The sequence below is a fragment of the Sorghum bicolor genome, chromosome 4 (assembly GCF_000003195.3).
Source record: "Sorghum bicolor cultivar BTx623 chromosome 4, Sorghum_bicolor_NCBIv3, whole genome shotgun sequence".
In the NCBI taxonomy this organism is placed as follows: domain Eukaryota; kingdom Viridiplantae; phylum Streptophyta; class Magnoliopsida; order Poales; family Poaceae; genus Sorghum; species Sorghum bicolor.
In genome coordinates this window covers 17,994,117-18,004,346 of record NC_012873.2, presented here as the reverse complement: position 1 = coordinate 18,004,346, position 10,230 = coordinate 17,994,117, and positions in this window count along the sequence as shown.

Genomic DNA, 10,230 nt, shown 5'->3' with positions numbered 1-10,230 from the left:
CAGCCTTGAGATGAAACGACTGAGGGCGGCCATGCATCCGGTTAGCTTCTGAATATCCTTGACGTTCTTCGGTGGTCGCATGTCAAGTACGGCTTTGACTTTTGAAGGGTTTGGTCGTATGCCGTCGCGACTGACGACGTTGCCGAGCAGTAGACTGGAAGGAACGCCGAAAATGCATTTCTTGGGGTTGAGCTTCCACTTGTACCTATTGAGTGCCTTGAAGGTTCGGTCTAAGTTGTCGATTAGGGTGCTCGCGTCCCTTGTTTTTACGACCACGTCGTCCACGTAGGCCTCGACGAGATCATCGCGAATCTCGTCGTGGAGGCATTGCTGGATGGCCCTTTGATAAGTGGCCCCGGCGTTTTTAAGTCCGAAAGACATGGTAGTGTAGCAGTATGCGCCGAAGGGTGTGATGAAGGATGTTTTGATCTGATCTTCTTCCTTTAGCGAGATCTGGTGATAACCAGAGTAGCAATCTAGAAAGGAGAGGAGTTCGCATCCGGCCGTTGAGTCGACCACCTCGTCGATGCGAGGAAGACCAAAAGGATCTTTAGGACAGTGTTTGTTGAGATCGGTGTAATCAACGCACATTCTCCATTCATTATTCTTTTTGCGTACAAGAACCGGATTGGCGAGCCAATCGGGGTGATACACTTCTTTTATGAATCCGGCTGCTAGGAGCCGTGTTATTTCTGTCCTAATAGCCTCCTTTTTGTCACGAGCGAACCGTCGCAGTTTTTGCTTGATTGGTCTTGCGGTCTTCGAGACATTTAAGGAGTGCTCGATCAGGTTTCGTGGGACACCGGGCATGTCTGCGGGTTTCCATGCGAAAACGCTCACGTTGTCCCTTAGAAACCTGACGAGCGCGTCTTCCTATTTTGGATCCAGGTTAGCCCCGATGAGGGCTGTCTTCTCGGGGTTGCCTTCGACCAGCTGCACTTCTTTGTACTCCTTGGATTTCGAGTTCTTTCTGGCTGTCTCCTGCTCAGGTAATCGGAGCTGGTCGGGAGGCAGCTATGCGGCTTGGTTTGCTGTTTCCGCCATGCGGATTGAGAGGTCGATTGCCTCGGTGATCTTGAAGCTTTCTTCTTCGCAGGTGTACGCAGTGTAGACGTTGCCTCTGACGGTTAGGACACCCTTCTCCGTGGGCATCTTAAGGACTAGGTATGAGTAGTGCAGGACTGCCATGAACTTTGTCAGCGATGGGCGGCCCAGTATGGCGTGATAGGTCCCGTCGAAATCCGCGACTACGAAGTTGATGAACTCCGTCCGGAAGTGATCGGGTGTGCCGAATTGGACAGGCAATGTTATCTGTCCGAGGGGCACCGAACTTTGACCTGGCAAAACCCCCCAGAATTGGGCGTCGTAAGGTTTTAGTTGTGCTGGTGATATCTTGAGGGCGGGCAGGCTGTTGCGGAAGAGGATGTCGATGGAGCTTCCCCCGTCCACGAGCACGCGCTCGAATCTGATGCTATTGATGCAGGGATCAAGAATCAGTGGGAAACGACCCGGCTCTGGGATAGCGGCCCACTGGTCCTTCCTGCTGAACGAGATCTCCCTGTGGGACCACGCGGGAAATTTCGGATCTGCGATCAGCCCGTCCGTGCTGTCTATGTTGAGGCAGGCTCTCTTTAACAGCTTTCTTTCTCGCTTGGACTCAGTGGAGACCTTGCCCCCAAAAATGGAGTGGACCACGTCAGTGGGGCTGACGTAATGGTGTCGGGGGTCCCTATCTTGGTCCTCATCCTCATCTTCGTGGTCGTGCCCGTCGCGCTTGTTATTTTTCTTGGCGGAGTCCTCTTGGGCGGCCCGCCGTGTATAGATACTTTTGAGGACGCGGCACTCTTCCATGGTATGGTTAGACTTTAGGTGTAGCTGGCACGGTCCCTTCAACGTTTTGTTGTAGTCGTCTTGGTAGTCCCGTCGTCCATTGGGACGTTTGACCGTATTTACTTCGTGGTTGTAGTCGCGAGGGCGCTTTCCTCTGAAGTCGTCGCGGCTGTCGCGCCGCCGATCCCAACCCTCTCGGTGATCGCGGTTGTCGGAGCGGCGGTGATTTCTGTTGTCGTAGCGACCACGACCGTCATCTCGCCGGGAAGGCTGGTCGGGGCCTCTCGCATCGTCTCGGATTAGTTTTTCTGCGTCATCGGCCTCGGCGTAATTTTTAGCCGTGGCGAGGAGCTCTGCTACCGTTGATGGGCGCTTACGCAACAGCTTGTTCCTCAGCGCTTCATGGAAACGCAAGCCCTTGATAAAGGCTGAGATGGCCTCGTCATGAGAAATCTTCGGGATTTTGAGGCGCATATCCGAGAATCGTCGGATGTAATCGCGCAGAGGTTCATTCTTCCTGTCTCTTATCCTTTCAAGGTCATACTTGTTTCCGGGCTGCTCGCATGTGGCGATGAAGTTGTCGATGAAAGCCTGGCGTAGCTCTTCCCAAGAGTCGAAGGAGTCCTCGGGCAAGCCGAGAAGCCACTGATGACCAGCCTGGTCGAGTACTACGGGGAAGTAGTTAGCCATGACGTGCTCATCTCCTGCCGCTGATCGGACGGCGATTTCATAGAGAGTGATCCAGTTCTCTGGATTTTCCTTGCCGTCGTATTTTTTAAGTTTTTCGAGCTTGAAATTGCGGGGCCACACGACCTGGCAGAGGTGTGAGGAGAACTGTCTTAGGCCCGGAGGACCGTGGGTCGCATCGTACTCGATGCGGCGCAGGTTTTCGTGGACTGCTCTCTCTGCGGCGCGCCTGTTGATGCGGTCCCGGGCATCTTTGGGAGGGATGTTGTGGCGGAGATCCCTGTGTTGATCTTCTTCTTGGCCGCGTACGCCATGAATTTGCTTGCGGCGGCCATCGGCGTCCCGACTTCATGGTGTGGCCGCGAGTCCCCTCGACGGTTGTCGGGGGAGCGGCTGCGGTGACGCCTGCTGGGTGAGACCTGGCTACGATTAGTCTGGTCGGAGGCGGCTTCCGTATAAGAGACATCCTGGACTCTCTTGAGCAGAGTGGCTGTCTGTCCCATTGCGGCGATCAGGTGTGCTCGGATGCTGGTCCGGACTCCCTGGCATTCGGGGGTGTCAGGAAGCCGATCCAGGTTGGCCATGGCGACAGCCACGTTGGCGCTTGGCGTTTTGTAGACTGGCTGGTCCCCGACCATGTCAAAGGCATCGTTGAGGTTACTTGGTGGCATCTGTTGTTGCTCGTCCACACGCCGTCGGGCGCGATCGGCGTTACGCTGTTCGCGGAGTTGCCTCTGGTCATCTGTTTCTCCGTCAACGGCCGGTTCGTCGGCGCTGACATTGAACACAATATCCCCTCGCCGGGGGGGGAATATCGGGAATCGGTCGAAACCCGGAGGGTGTGAAGGAAAATCCAGGTCGTAGCCCTCGTCTTCGGTGTTTATAACCTCGGTGGGGACGGAGCCGGTGCTTGAGTTGGTGCTGGAAACCTGGCCGTCCCGTAGCTCTCGGATTGTCACCATGTTGACATGGTGACGATTGTTCCTTGTCGGCGACCAACCCGCCTTGCTGAAAACGGATTGGACATGCTGTGAGTAAACAGAGGCCGAGTTGTTCAGGCCGCAAGGATAGTCTTCCTTTTTGAGCTCGACGGATCGTCCTGAGGGGGTTGAGGTTATCGTCAGGGACGTTCCCAGCCGTTCGTGTGTGGCGACACGAGTTGGCCGGCGGGATTTCGAAAAATCCGCTCGAGCAGCTTGGTCGGGCCGGCGCAGAACTCCATCTATTAGTTGGGAGACTTCGAGTAGCTTGGAGTCAGCGCGATCGAGCGCTTGGAGGAGGTCCGAGCAGTCGATCTCCTTTCCCTTGTAGAGTGGGAACGGTGGTCGGGCGCTTGGTGCCGTCATGCGTGTGGTCGGAGACGGCGTGATCTCAGATTGGATCTGGATCTCTTTCGGAACCGTGGTCGCGAAGCCGCCGCTGCACGTCGTCCACGTGATCTGGCCGACGGTGAACGTGAGGCCTTCGGGCACGGTCGCGGAAGCTGGGATCGTGACCATCTTGTTCGCCAGAAAAGTTGCACGCACACCCCCTACCTGGCGCGCCACTGTCGACGAAAGCTAGTCGGCAGTCTACCTTGGGGTATACCCACGGTAGTAGTTTATCGGTAGACGGTGCGCAAACTACGAACTCGGTGGTGACGCAAGACACGGACAAGCTTTTTATCCAGGTTCGGCCGCCGAGTTGGCGTAATACCTACGTCCTGCGTCTGGTTGTATTGATTTGTGTTGAGAGAATACCATGTCCTAGGGGGGTCCCTTGCCCCTCCTTATATAGTCTGGAGGGCAGGGTTACAGATCTGGAAACTAATCCTAGTCGGTTACAATTGCCATGGATAATTCGATGTCAATTCCTATTCTAACCGACTAGAATCCTGCTTGATCTCCACATCTTGTTTCCTTGCGCGAAACTCCAGGTTGTCGGATCAAGCCTTGAACTCGTCTCGTAATGGACCAAGCCTCCTGGCCGAAGTCTAGCCGTAAGGGTATAGGGGTTTATACAAGGTCCCCTCGGAATGGAGTTCCGAAGTGGCTTCGCGTGACTGTTGGCCTCCAAAGCAGTTTCCAATAAACTGACCATAACTTCTTATTGGGAAGTCCAAATGACGAACCATTTTTTGGGTGTGAAACTAGACTCCAAGTGCTTTCCAGCAATGTATGCTATGCACTGCGAAACATTGTAGATTGGTACAGTTTTGCACGGCAAGTTGTACCAACATTCTGTCACAACAGACTGTTGACCTTCTGAGCAGTCTTCACTAATCTAAGCATAACTCTTGATTGCGACGTCCAAACGAGATGCGACTTGAGGCATTGGAAAGCAGACTCGACAAGCTTTCCAACAAGTCCTCATGGGCCTTCATAGCTTTTGTGAGTAAAAGGTTATGAAGATATCTTTGCACTGGTCCGTTCTTGACTTCCACTGGTCCATTTTTGACTCTTCTGGTCCATTTTGCTAGTGTTTTTTCTGGGACTTGCACTGGTCTGTTCTTCAGGGTCCAATTCATCTTCTCTTCTTCTATATACCTGAGTACAATTAAGGTACAACGCTTAGGTAGTATATAATTCTCATTAATATTAAAGTGAATCTCAGAAAGTAGCGCGTGGACCTCTTGTTGTAGCTTATTTGCACGACTACGTATAACCGGTCCATCGATGACTTGGGCTGGTGTCGGTGTAGATAAAACTTGAGTAGTTGTAGCTTTACTTGGAGCTTGTAACATCTTGCTTACTGGCGTGGTCATATTATCCTCCCCCTCTTGAAAAGGGAGTCGTCCTCGACTCTAACTCTTCTGCTCCAAATAGTTGTGCTAGGCCATCGGTTTGTAATGTTGTGATAACATCGCAATCTTCTTGTTCCATGATAGCAAGGTGTTTGAATCTATAATCATATGAACTAAGTAGTAGCCTTGAATGTGGAAACCTAAATGATTTGGAATTAAGTTTAGCTTTCACCTTGAGTGGATGCTTGAATGTTGATTGCCCCGGTATGGTCTCATCGTCCTCCCTCCCTTCAAGAAAAGTCGTCCATGACTTTTGTTTACCTAAAAATAGCTTAGACAAAATAGAGGGTGGATGTACTTGATAATTCCAACAATCATTCCTTTTGTTTTGTTCATGTGTTCCATTATGAATTATTTTTGTATTATTTCCTTTTCCATGTAAGAAACATTCTCTCAACTTTGGTGAACCTGCAAACAGTTTAGAGGATGGAAGCACAAAAATTTCTTCCAATCCAATCATTTGATTCATGTTATCATGTTTTATCTTTAGAAGATCAAACTTTTCATCAAATAGATGTTGAGAACTAATGTTATTCCAAAAATTATTCTTGCAGCAAAATTTATTCAAGGGTTTAGAAGTATAATTTTTAAACTCAATGCTCCAAGGTGTGGATGAACAACTTTTCGGTGTATTGGCTTTGCTTTGCACAAGATTTCTAACTTTAAGTGGATGGTACGAACATGATGACAACATGAATTGATCGAAACTATAAGCACCAAGCATTTGTTGCATCTTAAAAGATTTCTCACTTTGTTTATCTCTCAACATTTTTTAGTCTAAATCAGCAAGCTTGTTATATGTTACACAAATTGCATGAACCTGGAAGTTATCTACAACATGTTCTCCAATCAAGACAAATGTAAACTGAAAGCTATGAGTAGTATTCAATGAACTCAAAGATGTTATGTTAGAAATTTTCTCAAGCATTTGTTCAATATTGATAGGCATGTTAAGCATAGTATAACACAAACATTCAAGAGGAGATATCCTTGTAAACAAATCAGCACAAGTAACCGACTAGATGAGGTGTTGTTTGTTGTTATATGAAGTGTTGCAAAGATTATTCAAAGTACAAAGACTCTCATCAAAAAGAAATTCAGCACTTGTATCAACATGAGTTCTAGTCAAATCAGCACAAATGTTTTGGTTATGTTTTATTGCTGAAACAATGATATCACAAGTACTCAGTATGTATTGAACAATTAGATTTGATTTAGTTTTCATGTATTTTAAATCCAATGATTCTACATGTACCAAGGTTTGAATCTCTGAATTTTTACCTTCATTGTTGATCTTAGATGGTTTTGATGAATTAACTAAAGGGTTGAGAAATGTGCAGCCATCTCTAAGATGTATGAGTATTGAAACATAATGCATCGTATCACACATATGAATGCAAATCATCTTGTATATGAACCATATCAAACCATAGAAAAGATCATGTATGATTGAACTTTGGTTATCAACTTGCAAAAGTTCAGCACATGGGTGAACATGTGAAATAATCAAATCAGTGCAAATATTTTATGTATGGTTAATCCCATTTGAACCATGTGTATTATCATAATTACATGCCATTTTATTTGGCAAACTCAAATCTGATTTATTTTCAATAACTTTTAAAATTTTTGGTGGTGCAAGTACCAAGGATTGCACCTCTGAAATCTTACCATTATCCATGTCATGGTTCAGGTATTGGGCAACACACAATGGGTTTATTTGAATGGCTACCTTCTCATTTCTCTCAACAAGTATGGTGTTGTCTTGAGCATCCATCTCTTCCCTATTCTCATCAGCAACCTGCACATTTGGAAAGACAACACTAGAAGTAGAGATGAGAGTGTTAGTTTCAAAGATATCCTCACTTGGCCTGTATTCTAAATATATATTTTTCTGTGGTGTATCCCTCACACTCTCATTGTTGACACTCTCAACCTTATAGTGGGTGGAATCACTCAACTCACTTTTGTTTTCACTCTCTCTCATTTTGGAAATGTGGCTCTCATTCTCACATAGATTTTGATGCACAATTAACTGAACTTCTTGTGAAGCCACATATGCATGTGTATCGTTGTCATTGACAATCACTTGTTCTTCCTCATCAAAGATTGGGGGCTGATCATAATTCACAACATCATTTTCTTCATGAACCTGCATCGCAAAAGGAACAAGAATAGAAGGTATTATGATGCTAGGAGTAAATAATTCCTCACATGATTCATCTCTTTTTTCTCTCAATTTTTGTGGATCACTCTCACATAGAATTTTGGGCTCTCCTTAAATATTATGGAATCTCTCATCTACTTATTTTGAACTCTCTCCCTGAATTTTGGTTGGTGCCACTCTTTCTCACGTATGGTGGAATGTCTCATCTTTTCATTTTGATTTCTCTCACTCAATTTTGGTTGGTGGCACTCTTGCTGAATTTTTCTTTTGGGGGACACACAGTAATCTTTATCATCAATGAGCACATGGGGGCGAATGCTATGCCCATGAGCACCTCCTCCATGTTGTCCACTATGGCCAAAGAGACCACGGCGAGAGTTGGCTGAGCTATGTTGTTTAGCCCGACCGTGCACCACAGGAAGACGTTCATCAAACATCTTCTCTATGGCCTCCACTAGTGAGTTTTGTAACTGACGTAACTCAGCCTGCGAAACTGATGTTTCTTTTTCTCCATATCGACCACCACGAACGCTCGAATTGGATCCTAGCATGTTAGCACTTATGCAAGATATAGTGGAATAGGTAAATTTGTGGAATCACATAATCTCACCTCTTACTTACCAATGCTCTTTCCTGTTCTCAAGGACAGTGAATTGTGCTAGCAGCTCAACAGAAGTAATTCCATGGTCGCAAGGATTACGAGTCAAATATCCTGGTTTCAGGTTTTGGTGGAGCTATAGGTGGCTAAATAAGGGATGCTACGGTACTGAAAATCAAGTGATTTTTGATGTGCTCAAAAGATATAATGTTGCTGTTATATAAATCAACAACAATCTGAATATGTAAACTGAAATTTTCCAGCGAGCAAAAACCACAATACAACCCCTTTACTCTTCTTTTACTTTTCTTACAGATCTTTCTGTTCTTCTTTTTTTTCTTTGATTTTTTTAACTCCTTTTTTTATACTAACTGGGGTGCGGATAACAAATGAAACACAACACAATATATGTAAAGAGGGTGACTAGGAACTTGATGGACACAAAAACACAAGATAACAGTCCCGTCAAAGGGCTTTAGGATTTTTTTATGGCTTATTCAGTGGACTAAAGGTGATGAACAAATCAGTAACAAACGATAGATATACTAAAGATAAATATGTGGATGATTGTGAGACCTACCGTGATAACGAAAGCTCTGATACCAGTTGATAGGGTACCGATATGGAACTGATACTAGGGTGGCCCGATCTTCACGACAATAGATCAAAATATCAAGGATAACTTGCTGCGAACAGCGGGTAACTAGCTTTATACCTGACAAAGGTTGGATGCGACCAAGCGATAGGGAGAGAGGCACCGAAACCACGAAGACTTCGACTCGATCTTCGAACAACCGCACAACCACAATCCGGAACTAATCCACACAATACGGCGTAGCCGAGCGGAAGCCGTAGAGCACGAAGTAGGTTAACCCAGAGGATTCACTTCAATAGTCCAAGAAGAACAAGGAAGAACAAAGGTTGAGTAAGGCACTCAGCAGCGCGGCTTCAATATCATGTACTTTATCAAAATGATCAAATGTTGCTAATAGCTTAGAGGTAGAGAATATTTATACTAGCAACAACCCTGCTAGATGGGTATGAAAACGAAATGAAATTTCTAAAGGAAGGCAATATGAAAGGTCCCCTCGGAATAGAGTTCCGAAGTGGCTTCGCGTGAGTGTTGGCCTCCAGAGCAGTTTCTAATAAACTAACCATAACTTTTTATTGAAAAGTCCAAATGACTAACCGTTTTTTGGGTGTGAAACTAGACTCCAAAGAGCTTTCCAACAATGTATGCTATGCACCATAAAACGTTGTAGATTGGTACAGTTTTGCACGGCAAAATGTACCAACATTCTGTCACGACAAAATGTTGACCTTCTCTTCACTAATCCAAGCATAACTCTTGATTGCGACGTCCAAATGAGATGCGACTTGAGGCATTGGAAAACAGACTCGACAAGCTTTCCAACAAGTCCTCATGGCCCTTCATAGCTTTTGTGAGTAAAAGGTTATGAAGATATCTTTGTACTGGTCCGTTCTTGATTTCCACTGGTCCGTTTTTGACTCTTCTGGTCCGTTTTGCTACTGTTTTTCTGGGACTTGCACTGGTCTGTTCTTCAGGGTCCAATTCATCTTCTCTTCTTCTATATACCTAAGTACAATTAAGGTATAACACTTAGGTAGTATATAATTCTCATTAATGTTAAAGTGAATGTCACAAAGTACCACGTGGACCTCTTGTTGTAGCTTTTTTGCACCACTACGTGTAACCGGTCCATCGATGACTTGGGCTGGTGTCGGTGTAGGTAAAACTTGAGTAGTTGTAGCTTTACTTGGAGCTTGTAACATCTTGCTTAGTGACGTGGTCATATCACATACTACCTACAACAACAGAACATATATGTACTCATACTCTTCCTAAGAAGTATGCATGTTTTCGAAGAAGCATCCGCGCCGGTATATATACGTCAACTCAACACATGCACACAAGGATGGGGGCTATCAATTGAGCAGATATTTAAATGAGTTTGTTTGTGTACCAAATCGAATTAGCATGGCCGTTAGATAGGTCGCCCAGGACTGCCTCTATCCTCGCATGCGTACATTATGCCAGGAGCTATGGGGAGTAAAAAGGAATTATCCTATGTGTATATTTTTAGATTTATGACGTCTATGATCCGATGGAGTGTATGTAGACGAAGTATATAATCATACTAAATT